This window comes from Pantherophis guttatus, chromosome 5 (genome assembly GCF_059756535.1).
Source record: "Pantherophis guttatus breed Tessera chromosome 5, ASM5975653v1, whole genome shotgun sequence".
Lineage (NCBI taxonomy): Eukaryota > Metazoa > Chordata > Lepidosauria > Squamata > Colubridae > Pantherophis > Pantherophis guttatus.
In genome coordinates, this window is record NC_142067.1 from 87909735 (window position 1) to 87922524 (window position 12790).

A 12790-nucleotide genomic window follows, 5' to 3' on the forward strand; every position below is an offset into this window, starting at 1 on the left:
TTGGCCACACCCACCCAGCCACGCCCACCCAGCCATGCCCACCCAGCCAGTCATTAGGGCAGAGAACCAGTTGTTAAAAAATTTGCAGCCCACCACTGGGTCTTACCATCTAGTCTCATATAGGACAGTCCCAGATTCATTTTCAAAAATATTGTTGATGACTTACTTCCTGTTGTCAACAGAGTGACAGTTTTGAAAACTCTTTCCCTCAGTAAATGGCAAAAATTATGAGAATTACTGAAGACCTTGAAAGAATATTTTATACACTGGAAAGTTTATGGAAGAGGAAAAGTTAGCAATTGAGCCATAGGTGCTAGAAAAAACATGAGTGTCCATTAAGAATAATGTGTGGTTTAAAATGGCCTTTCAGTTGAGTAAAATCATTGGCAGTGGCAATGAGATGATGGAAAGTACTTTTATAGGTTAACTACCTCTATGCGTTAATGAGAATAGCATTATACCTGCAATATTAAGAGCATCATTGAGGCAAATTCATGCTGCCTTGCACAGACCAGGTTTTTTTCTTAACAAACTTTATGTAATTGCAGACAGCCCTGCAGATTGGATTTTTCCTTCCTGTTACATGTTCATATTTCAAAATGTTATACATGACTAGTAATATGTAAAAAGGCATGCCATTAATTTTGTGGATTTCTCTTGATTTGCATTAATGCAAGCATGGCTACCTTATTATTAGCTGTATAGAGCCAGCTTGGACAATGGTAGAGGATAAAAACTTGCACAAATTCCTGAGACCCAGATGTTTAAAATCTGTATCATTCATCTTTGAAACTCTCTATATCCCAAGATACTTTATTCTGGAAAAATTTGGAAAGCATTTTTTAAAAATTAGAATTGAATAAAGGTCAAACTCTAAATTTAAATTAGATTGCTGATGCTACTGATGTTGTTTTTAGCTGTTAAGTTTATGCATTTGATTAGCTGTATCCCAATTAAAACAGGAAGATTAAAAAAAAACAGATAAGACAAACCAAAAGCATCCCAGATTAGATAATATGTGCTTTTTATTCTTTGGTGTAGAGTAAAAAAATTTTGATGGAGAAGGAATATGGTACAACACATAGCTATACTTCAACAATACTTCCCTGGTATCACTAGGTGGTCTGGGAAATATCCCAATTGAAATATTAGACAGTCATTGCTAGTTGATATAGGTCAGCTTCCCAAACTTGTATACTCCAGATGTGTTGATTTGTAATTGCCCAAGGTGACTGGGAATTCTAGGAATTGAAGTTCAATTTCAGGCTGAGGAAGATTTCCATAGATAATGCTGAGCTAGATTTCCCCCCCCCCCCATCAATAAACTTCTTCCAGGATAATACCACCTCTGGTCATCATGTTCCATTACCATCAAGCAATGGAAAAACATGTTCAAACATATTTGGATACATACAAGACCTTTTTAGATTCTCACTTTATGTACAGTATAATCCAGATATGGATTATACAGAGTTTTTCCTACATCATGCACAATATGTGTGTAATGTAGGGCATTGTGTGTTGTGTATACATACCGTAATAACTTTAGTAGTTCTTAAATTTCTTCTCAATCAGATTATGCTTTCCATTTGGATAAAATATCATCTCTAGTGAGGTTATTTCTGATGTATGGTATAATTTGAATTATTACAAAGGCATTGTTTGTATGTCACTGGAATTTAAATTGCTTTTTTACTTTGAATTCTTGAGAAGCTGTATGTCAATTGTCCATTCAGTGCATGCAGCAAATGAAGAGTACTAGGCCATTTTTTTAATTTCCAAAGGTATAATTTACTGAGCATATATGTATATGATCTTTCATTTTATTACCCCTCCCGTGCCTTCCAAATTATACCTTCCCCCCATTGCTTCTTGTCTGAATGTGAGCTGGTATAATGAATTGAGCCATGACATGCTGCCCCTCCAAAAGGAAGACTACCCCTAAAATAGAACAAACCAGAGGTGGGATTCAGCCAATTCTGTCTGGTTCAGCAGTGGCAATTGCGGGAGGCTCTGCCCACCCACCTGGACATAATGTGCAAGCAAAAAGCATGCGCAGAAGGTCATGCACATGTGCAGAGGAGGTCGTGCTCACATTTGTGAACTGGTAGGGAAGGTAAGTGAATCCCACCTCTAGAACAAACACACACATATTATTAGAGGTTCCTTTTCCTCAACTTATCTAAAATCACCCAGGCTTAATTGGGTACTTGGCATGGAATTTGCATGTGAATTTAGGGGCATGGACATGTGTTGATACCACTATTCTGCCTCTACTAGAGGGAACTCCTTCCACAGGACTAAATATTGCAACTTCCCTTTTTAGATTTGGGAGTTCAGGATCTCCTTAACTTCTAAATGGTTTTCCTTTTCTACCTTGGGGGGGGGGAAGGGTTTCAATAGGCTACAATGAAACACTGGGTGGACGCATCTAAGGTTCTTTGGCAGCTTCAATTCTACAGTCACCAAATTTATGATCTGGGTGATGGGGAAAGGTCCTATATATTTGGAACCTAGCTTCTTGCAGGGTTGCCATAGCTGCAGGAACTTGGTAGATAAATATACTTTATCTCCTATCTTAAGCTCTTTTTGGGCCACCCTCTGGTCATCATTGGTCTGCAGCTACCCTGGTGGTCTTCTGGGTAGCTGTTTTGCTGATGCACACACTGGGAAGCTGGCTACATAGATCTCTATGTCTTTCTTCATGGGTGGCCACTAAAACTGTCATATTACTAGTTGGATAGTTTTCACAAACCCATAGTGCCTTACCGCTTTAGTATCTTGGCTGCACTGTAACATCAGGGTCTGCTGGCTCACAAGAATATACAATTTGGTCCCCATCCATGCCAACCCATCTCTAATTGAGAACTTGTCTCTATGTTGCTGGAGTCACTCATCTTCCGCTAAAGTCCCTTTTAGAGTTTGCAATAGATCTTCAACTACTGGTGTTGGTGAGGCTTGCTGCTGACTTGTGAGTGCTGGCATTGCTACTTGCTTAGAGGGGATGATGGAGTTGACAACTTATTCTCTAGTACTATTGTACTGTGGCATCCTGGAGAGGGCATCTTCAAGGAAGAGGCAATCTGCATCCCCCCAATAGATAGCATAGTGTGAAGTCATACTGATAGAAGTAGTGAGCCCATCAAATTTGCTTGGGGGATAGCTTTGGGGGGGCTTAGCACTTCCAAATTCTTTTGGTCGGCCACACATTGAAAGGAATGCTGCTACCTTCCAGGTACTGCCTTCACCTGAGGAGACCCCAGCGGACTGCATAGGCTTTCTTCTCCCAGACAGCCCATTACCTCTCCTGTCTCAGAAAGTTTGTGAGAAGTGTAGGTGCAAGGCTGTATTTCTCCCTACACATTCCTCTGGAGAAACACTGCTCCCACAGCCATGTCATTGGCATATGTTTGAATTATGAATGGGTTGCCTGGCTCAGGGTGCTTTAAAACTGGATCAGTGGTGAAGAGGCATTTTAATTTTCTTGAATACCACTTGGCATTCCAATGACCACTTTAAGGTTGACTGGGTCTGTGCTTGGTTTTGTCTTTAGGAAGTTGATGGGCAAGGCAATCTGGGCAAACATAGGGATGAACTCTGGTAAAAGTTAGTGAAGCCAAGGAAACTCTGCAATTGTTTCCTCATCCGAGGTGCCTCCCACTCTAAGATTGCCTGAACTTTCTCAGAGTCTATTTCAATATCGTCCTGCAAAATCCAATATCCCAGGTAATCCAGTCTGGTCCTATGGAAGTCACACCTGGACAGTTTTGCATAAAGCTGGAGCTCTCTGAGCTTCTTGAGCACCTCCCTGATCAATTTTATATGCTCCTCCATTGATATAGATCAATATGTCATCTAAGTATACTAGGATTCCTCTGTACAGATGTTCATGCAGAACCTAATCAGTTGCATGAAGACAGCTGGAGCCCCAAACTGCATCACTTGGAACTGGTAACAGCCCAGTGGGCAGTTGAATGCCATCTTCCATTCATCATCCTTCCTGACCCTCACCCAGCAACATGCCTCTCTCAAGTCCAATTTAGAAAACATCCTCCCCTTCACAAGGTCTCCCAACATGTCCTTCATCAAGGGGAGGGGATATGTGTTCTCTACACAAATACCATTTAGCCTGCAATAGTCTATGCACAACCTAAGGGACCCATCTTTCTTTCTTGCTTTCTTTCTTGCTTTCTTTCTTTCTTTCTTTCTTTCTTTCTTTCTTTCTTTCTTTTCTTTTCTTTTCTTTTCTTTTCTTTTCTTTTCTTTTCTTTCTTCTTTTTTTGTAGAGTACTGGGGCCACCATTCATGACTTTGCCAGCTGAATAAAGCCCCAGACCAGGTTTTTAGCCACAAACGTTCAGAGTTTCTCCATTTCCTTGGGCACCATTGAATACAACTTTGGCAGTTTGATCCTGGACACAATTTTAATAGCATAGTCTATGGGGTGATGGGGCGGGATCATATTGGATTCCCTCTCACTAAGCACTCCACCAAGTCACAATATTCTTTAAGAATCAATGGTTCCGATACCTCTTCTTCCCTAAGTTTATTGGTGCTGTTTGCTTTCACTTTTTCAGTTGCAGACTCGTGGTGGCTGTTTACCACTTTTGCTATTGCCCCTCAGAGCTGGTTACTTTCCTCTGCATCCATCATTCATTTCCATCCCAATTAATGGAGAGGTTCCACTGACTCTACTACGTTAAGCCTAAGAACATGACCTCAATCATCGCAGGGGCTACAATGAATCAAATAGTTTCTACATGAGTCTCTGCTTTTAACGCCATGGACTCAGTCAGACAGATAGACAGCATTCTGCCCACTATTGACTCATATAGTTGGGGAAAAGCTATGGGATTTTTCAACTTCCTCAGCCTCATCCCTAGCTTCTTCACCACTTTGATGGCTGACTAGACACCTATTACACCTCAAGTCCAATAGGGCAAATCACAAAGGGGGGTGGCTGGTGCTCATTGTGGACCAGGTAGTGGCTGGTGCTGGGATCACTGGCTGGAAAGGAGGAGAAGGAGGAGTAGCAAGAGTTGTTGCAGGTGTGGTGTTGGTCCCTGATACATGGGAGACATTCCCTCAGCTTCGGCACTGTCCAAACCTCCATCCCCCTGAATCTGTCTCTAAATTGCTCTATAGTTGGGCTTGGGATGTTAATCAGAAGTTTCCACTCGATGGGATCATCCCATTAAATCACTCGCTGAATCTTCTATCAGCTCCCTCATACCATGTGCAAATCTGAACTTTGGAGAAACAAGACAACCACTTCATAAACTCATGGAGAACAAACCCATCAGGAGAACAAATCCATCAGGATTAGATTCAGCAGTCTATTTACATTAAAAAAACAAAGGCCACTCTTTTGAAGACAGCAAAATCCATATTTTGGACAGAGAGGACTGCTGATTTGAAAGAGGGGTCAAAGAGGCCAACTATATCAAAATCAAACAGCCCTCTCTCAACAGAGGGAGACATACAACATCATCTATTTCCAGTCTACAACACAGTTCTATTAACAGTTCCAAGAAGGCTGCACACCCATTTGTACTACTCAACCCCAATGTGACCTTGATGATACAAATAAATCTCCAGGTGGCTTTAATGACTTGCTAAAAGAATGCAAATGCAAATGACCAGCTGTCTGCAAGGAGTATAAATCCTTCCATTCCTCACCATTCAGTCAAAGCTAAAGAAGCTTCTTGGATGAGAAGTGAAACAACTTCAAAGAAAAAACAGAAAGTCTAGTTGCCTCTTGAAAAAACATCTTTTGTACTAATGACTGTTTTCACACTTCTGATTGTTGCAGCATCCCCATAGTCACATGGTCAAAATTTGGATGCTTTATGACCATTATAGTATCCCAGGGTCATGTGATTACCTTTTGCAATGTTCTGACAAGCAAAGACAATGGAAATCCAGATTCACTTAATAACCATGTTACTAATTTAATAACTGCAGTAAGTCACTTAACAACTGTGGTAAGAAAAATCATAAAATAGCAAAAAGCCATACAAAATTCACTTAACAACTCTCTTGCTTAGAGAGCAATTAGAAATTTTGAGCTCAATTATGGTTGTAAATGTATTCGACTATTTCTTTAAGTAACTGAGATGCTGATCTACATAGGGATGCTACGATATAGGCATCTATACTAAGCAAATGGCTGCCAGAATCATTTAGGTACAGTTTATTCAGCTTAGTCATAAATGCCCTAAACAGTAATGCTTTTAGCATTTCCTTTGTATTACTGATTCTGCGATTTATTCTAATATTTTTTTTTAAATCCTGGTCTGAAGTTTTTCTTTTTCTTAAATAATGTTTTTATTCTATTCTATTCTATTCTATTCTATTCTATTTTCATATTATATAGTTCGTTCTTTTTAATACAGAAACAATATTTGGGATGAAACACTGTGATGCTTGCATATAATATTTGGCTTTTCAAAATTGCTTTGATAGTTGATGATTTATAACCACGGTCATAAAATAAGCTTATTCTAATTCTGAGGTATAGCCCCCCCCACCCCCATTTCTGCAGGCTGCTGAGAGCAGATCAGCATACAAAATGTATACTGGCTGGCTGGTATGCCTGCAAATCTCCACCAGTGGGCAATAAAGTCTTGCTTTACTCATTTTGAGTTTAGAAACCCTAAATATATAGCTGCAATAGGAAAGAAATGATGGAATTACTGCTATAGTCTCCTCCCAGCTTTATAATCAATTGCCTGTAAAAGCTGTTCTCAAAATGAGTCTTCTCCCCCACCAGATTTCCTTTTCACAGAGAGGTTTTCTCCTCCTTATAATCAAACAATTGCTCCAAAACTTATCTCTTCTTTCCTCCTTCTTTTCCACCCATAGAGGAAGTGGGGTGGGGAATGCCATTTGAATGCTTTGATTGTCAGCATGAGTATTCCTTTCTAGGGAGTAATTACATTACAAGATGCAATAGATAATGCATATGGCTAAAGGTTTTAGCAAAGGTGGTTGTAGAAGTGTGAAATGAAATATTACACCTGAATAATGCAAAAGAATGTTGCATTCTAGACAAGGAGCTGAAATTCAACTTTGATTGCATTGTGGAGTTGAACACAAGATGAATCCATAGAAATAAAGAAACCTTTTTGGAGAGAATTGCTTGTAATCAGGCAGAAGCTTGTGGATGCTGTCTCTGCACTCTAGTCTGTATAAATGCTCCTGTATTTTCACAGGAGTAAGATCAGCCTGTTTTACAGCACAGGCAGTTTTCCAATGAAATAAAAAATATCCAACATGGTACAGAAGTAGAGTAGGAGTGGAAGTTGCAACAATGAAACAGATTATGGCTACATAAAATCCTAAAAATCATATGAATAGCTGGGAATCTAATTTTTAGAAATATCTAGTGATCCTCATGGAGGAGGAATTCTATTAATGGTGTCATGAGATGTATCACTAGAGGGATCACCAGCAGGAAAGAGGAGGTCATAAACCCCCTATTTGAGGCTTTAGTTAGACCCCATTTTCCAAAATGTCCAATTCTGGAGACCTCAATATCAAAGATATTGATAAGATTGAGCGAGTCCAGAGACGGGCAACAAAAATGGTGCAAGATTTGAGGGACAAAACATATCAGAAGAGAGTGGAGGACCTGAATATGTACACCCTGGAGGACAGGAGAAAAGCGGGGGCGGGGGGGGGGGGCACACAGGATCGAAACCTTTAAACATATTAAAGGTATGAATAAGGTTTTAGAAGGCAGTATTTTCAATGCTAAGCAAAAATCAAGAACATGGGAGCATAACTTCAAACTGACAGAAGGAAAGTTCAAAAGTAATGTTAGAAACTGTTAATTCACAGAAAGAGTAGTGGGAGCTTGGAACCAACTTTCAGCGGAGGTAGTGGGTCAATCATCAGTAACTAAGTCTGAATGTGCTTGGGATAAACATATGTCCATTATTCAACAAACATTAAAATAAAATTAAAATAATGTAAAATATTAATTAAAACAATTAATTATTTAAAAAGAAAACAAAAAGCAAACTCAAAGGGCAAGTTCAATGGACTTTTTCTGACACCAGTTTTCTATGTTTTTCTATCCCCCACTTACAGTTATTTAACAACCTGTCAAAGTTAGAGTGGTAATGAAAAAATTGACTTATGACCGCTCTTCATATTTATGACTATTGCAGTGTCATCATGATCACATAATCAAAATTCAGGCTCTTGGCAACTGGTATGTACAGCATCCCAGGATCACGTGATCCCCAATTACATCCTTCCTAAGGAACTTGCAATAAGCAAAATCAATGGAGGGAACTAACTTTACTTAATGACCATGTGATTAGCTTAAGAACTTATGATCATTGGAAATATTACTAAATGAAGTCAGGAAAGATGCTGAAATAAAAGGTTTGAGAACACGGAAAGAAGAGTATAAATTGCAAGCCTTCGCTGACGACGTGGTATTTATAATGGAGCAACCGGAAATAACAGGAACCAAACTTCTAGCAAAGATAGAGGAATATGGAAGAGTCGCAGGGCTTAAAATTAACAAACAAAAAACTAAAGTATTAACAAAGAATTTGACAAAGGTACAGGAGACAAAACTAGAAGACAAATTAGGAATACAAATTGTAAAGAGAATAAAGTATCTAGGAATCTGGCTTACTGCTAAAGCAATAACAATTAGAGAAGACAATTATAATAAATTAATGAAACAAATTAGAAAAGACCTGGAAACGTGGAACAAATTACAACTGTCATTCCTAGGGAAAATTGCATCCATAAAAATGAATATACTGCCTAGATTACTCTACCTTTTTCAAGTAACCCCAATCTGGCCAGGAAAGAACTTTTTTAATAAATAAAATTTTTTAATAAAATAATAACAAAATTTATCTGGAATGGGAAAAGGGCCAGAATCAAAATAAAGTGTATGCAAGACATTCGGGAAAAAGGAGGTTTAGGCCTACCGGACTGGGAGTTATATTATAAAGCAGCGTCGCTAAACTGGATAAGGGACTGGATAGACCTTAAGAATAAAAGAATGCTATCACTAGAGGGCTTTGAATTACAACGCGGATGGCACGCCTTTCTGTGGGAGGGAAAGGACAAGCACCACGGATACTTCCAGCAACATATTATCAGAGAATCACTGTACAAATCATGGCAAGAGATTAGGAAACATTATACCAAGATTCCACGATGGCTATCGACAATGGAAGCACTAATATATCCCAATGCCATGGATATAGAGAAAATGAGGACTTATAAAGAATTACTGAACAGTGAAGGAGAATTACAAACAAGACAAGAATTACAAAATCAGGGTATAGACATTGATTGGTGGCCATACATGCAAATAGAATCAAGATATAAAACTGATCGGGCACAATTTGGATTCCAAAATGAACCAAATGAATTGGATAAAATATTACAAAGTACAGATCAGAAAATGATTACCAAAATTTATAAGTACCTATTAAAATACAAATTAGAAGAGGAGGTTGTCAAAGAGAATATGATAATATGGGCCAAAAATATAGGATATACTATTGAATTGGATAAGTGGGAGAATCTGTGGAAGATAAATTACAAGATGACATTGTCTATACCCTACAAGGAAAACCTTTACAAAATGTTCTACCGATGGCACCTCCCACCGGCGCGCCTAGCCAAGATGTTCCCAAATACATCTCCGATGTGCTGGAAATGTAAATCACAGAAAGGGACATATTATCATCTCTGGTGGCTATGCCGAAGGGCAAAACAATACTGGCAACAAATCAAAACAATGATTGAAGAAATCACGAAACAAAAACTGGAAATGAGGCCAGAAACCTTTTTATTGGGAATAATCACAGCACAATATACCAAAGAAATAAAATATCTGATTATCCATATCCTCACAGCAGCACGTATACTCTTTGCCCAACATTGGAAATCTGAACAGCTACCCACAGAAGACAATAGCTAAAATTACAGAATGTGCAGAATTGGATAAGCTCACAAAAGAAATACAAGAGAAAGATGATAGTGATTACTATTTAGTATGGCAAAGATGGTACAGCTGTCTGGAGGCAAAAATAGGAATATAAAGATGACTTTCGACTATTTAATAGAAATGCATAGAAGTAAATAAGGAGTCAACTATATATGTACATATATAACTAAGTAAATAGGGGACTGTAGATATTGATACAAATAGAAATATGAAAAATAACCCACCGTTGTAATAGCTTCTAAGAGTCAGTCATTGGACTGAATTGATGTGTGTTCATTTTGTATGTTGTTTCAATGTATTTATGTTGGTTTTGTTTTTTCTTTTTATTATTAATAAAAACTATTAAAAAAAAAGAACTTATGATCCATTTGACTGTGGAAGAAAAGTCATAAAATAAACCATGATTCACTTAATGACCTCCTCTCTTAGTGATGGAAGTTTTGATCCCAATTGTGGTAATAAATCAAGGACTATCTGTATTCAGTTCTGCTTGTATTTTGGATACAATTCAATGCAGACAGATGTCATTTTGCTATTTGAGGCTGAGTCCAAATAATTGCCTCAGGTTAGGCTAGTTTCTAATAACTGCTTTTGTACAGCCCACAATCCATCACCTTTACTAACAAAGAAAAAGAAAAAGAAGCCCTTTTCTGGTTGTGATATGGATATGGTATGAGTGAAATTTTCTAAACTTTGCATATGAAATAAGATATGTCTTTTACATAGGTATAATCTATTGGTTCAATAGCACGCCTCATTTAAATAAAATGTATTGATTATCCAGACAATTTCTTATATATTTTGTCCCACATACAGCCCAATATTTGTCTGTTCTTCCTCTACATTTCTCTGTGCTGTAGAAAGTTTGGTTTATCTTTAGAAATTCCTCACATTATTGGCATGATTCAAATGTTTCAGCATTTAATTATGCTCCTCAATTTCAAGAGGGGAGTCCTTCTGTCCATACAGCTCAATTATTAAGGCATTCATTCAGTTTCATTCTTTCCCCCTTTCAGAGAGTAAATTTCCAGGGACTTGTACTGTACTCATAGATTGTGCAAGTAAAATAAAATAAAGCAAACTACCAGTAAGTTCTCTTGACTTTTTGCGGAAACAATTATTTACCCCTATTTAGAAACAATGGAGAAGGAGGAGCAGACAAACGGCTAATTAACTGTTTTTATTGTAAACTGCCTAGAATCACTTAGGTGAAAGGGCAATGTAGAGATTTGACAGACAGACAGATAGACAGACAGACAGATAGATAAATGAAAGATAGAAGATAGCTGGATGAGAGACAGACAAACAGAAAGACAGGTCAGCAAGGAGTTCAACATTCATCACAAAATTAAAAAAAAACTAAAAACTAAAATAACATAGCTTTATGAATCTAGAATTGCAATTAGAACTAACAGTAATGAAATATTAATGGATTTAATATGTTTTATACAACATATAAAAAGCAAGGCTTGGATGACAGTACAAACTGTTCTTTTGAAATAACTCCATGTTCACTGTTGTAAATATGGACAGAACTTTTCCCATCCTTTCTGTTCTCTCTGCCAACCTGCCATTTCACATTTCTCACCAAAACAAAAAACTGTATGTATTGTTTCCCCCTCAGAACAACAGAACAATCTTGATGCTACAAACAATCAAGCAAATAATTGTTAGAAAATTCTTGTTTTATTTACTGTATATATAAATGGTAGCAGAGTATTATTATATACCGTGGTGGGATTCAATTAATTTAACAACCGGTTCTCTGCCCTAATGATTTCTTCCAACAACCAGTTCACCAAACTGCTCAGAAAGTTAACAATCGGTTCTACCGAAGTGGTGCAAACTGGCTGAATCTCACCACTGATTATATAGCCATACAGCTTGGTAGAATAGGATGGTTACATAGCCGTACAAATCAAATAAAGTGTACAGTGTACAGTCACCATGGGCCTTGCTGATTAATGATTTCAACTGTCACAAGAAACTCTCCTCAGAACATAAAGGAACCATAGATTATATTATAACCATAGATGAAAACTAAACACTGCCATCTACTGGCTGAATAATTCTGTAGTTGTTGCAATACAAAATACATTATAACATGTATTCCAACAATAATAATGCAACATATTCTGAACATACAGAACTCCTCCTCCTCCTCCTCCTCGCTATCTGAATCTGGAGTGAGAAATGATGGAGATTGGTCCCGGCTGTCAGAGCTAGGCTGCAAAAATTCAGATAACCAATACAGTAAATGGATAACCAATAAAGAGATATAAATACTCTGCTATGTAAAACAAGCACACATCAACAGGTTTGCTTTAGAGATGAGTCTTGAATGCTCATCCTTCATGTCTAATAGCAGCTGCTGTCCCTTTATGCCTGTGCCTGCTATACTGCCTTTGTTCTCAATGTCATGCTGAGAGCAAGGAAAGCAGCAATTCTTATCTGTGGGTTGTTGCTTTATTTGATCTGATGCAACATGGCACAGTATTTCCTCTGCATTAAGGGGAAATGCAGTTCTGAAACAAAGATTTTTGATCATCTGCTAAATATGTTTGCCTTTTGACCTGTGCGTCCAGAATTGAAAACAGGTGATATAAATTATATGGATTGTCTCTAATATTAAGCATATTTTATGGGCTAAATTTCATTTGCATTCAGAGTTTTCTGCAGATAACAATGAGACTCACTGAAGACAAGCTGAATTCTGAAGCTTAGTAAATAGGGGAAAATGCACGTTTCACAAAAATAAAATATGATTGAAATAGGAAATGCAGCAATAATCAAAACAAGATG